The sequence below is a fragment of the Wasmannia auropunctata genome, unplaced genomic scaffold, assembly GCF_000956235.1.
Source record: "Wasmannia auropunctata unplaced genomic scaffold, wasmannia.A_1.0 LD336071.1, whole genome shotgun sequence".
In the NCBI taxonomy this organism is placed as follows: Eukaryota; Metazoa; Arthropoda; class Insecta; order Hymenoptera; family Formicidae; genus Wasmannia; species Wasmannia auropunctata.
In genome coordinates this window covers 200,595-201,827 of record NW_012026819.1, presented here as the reverse complement: position 1 = coordinate 201,827, position 1,233 = coordinate 200,595, and positions in this window count along the sequence as shown.

The following is a 1,233-nucleotide window of genomic DNA, read 5'->3' as shown; positions in this document are numbered from 1 at the left end:
GCGGCAGCGTGCGCGTAAGCGAGCAAGCATGGCAGCAGCGCGGAGCGTGCGTGGAGCGAGACACGCATGGGCGCGCTATGCGTGGAAGGGAAGACGCGCTATGGCACGCTACGTGTGAGACCGCGAGGGAGACCGCGTGCGCGAAAACGCGACCCNCGAACGCGGCCCGCGACGGCGCGGGGGCGCGGCGAGGCCCCGCGAAAAATCTTCCTCCCATATTCTCAATGAGTCCGCCGCTATCATTGTTTATGTAAACATATATGGCCCATGTTTATACTCAATGAGCTCGCCGCTATCATTGTTTATGTAAACATACATAGCCCATGTTTATACTCAATGAGCCCGTCGCTATCATTGTTTATGTAAACATACATGGCCTATGTTTATACTCAATGAGCCCGCCGCTATCATTTTTAGTCAAAATCACCGCTGAAAACTCTTTCTTCAAACAACTGTATCTTGCACACAACTTGACGAAAAAGGAAATAAAAAAAGCATTTTATAGGAAATTTTATAAGCTTCAATTTTGATACAGCTCATTTTTTACGTGAAATCTGTAAAAACTGAGATTTTTTTAAAAAAGTAACGAAGAACACGTTTTTTCAGAAAATATTAGAAAAAGATAATTTTTCTCGAAGTCTGAATAAGCTGTTTTTCCAAAAATAAATAAGCTTTGAGAAATTTACGTATATTAATTTTTTATATTTAATTACATACTTGTACTGATAAATATACTATATTTTAACGTAAATTCAGCGTCCCATAATATCTTTGAAACGTCGTATCTCGAGAATTATTGGTCGTACGTAGTTAAAAAAAAAAGATTTTTAAGCTAATTCCATAAGTTTTAGGATTTTGTACATTTTTCACATACGATAAACCACAGGCATTATTTTTTCAAATGTATAACAGTGCGAGAACATTTATTTATATCTCGTCAACTATTTATTGCACGTGGTTCAATAATAAAACAATTTTGCAGAAAATTTGGAAACCTGTCTATTTGATAATAGATACTTTCTACGTAGAGGTAGTCGATTCCGAGATATTTACGAAAAACGTTAATAAGTTTCATTCAAAAATGAAAGAAAATATTTACAAATTCGTATCTCGGAAACTATTGGTCGTCTGATGAGGAATAAATAACGATTTCGAAGTAAATTTACTTACCTTCAATCTTAATAACAGGTATTTTCAACGTAGAAGTAGCCAACTTCGAGATATTAACGGAAA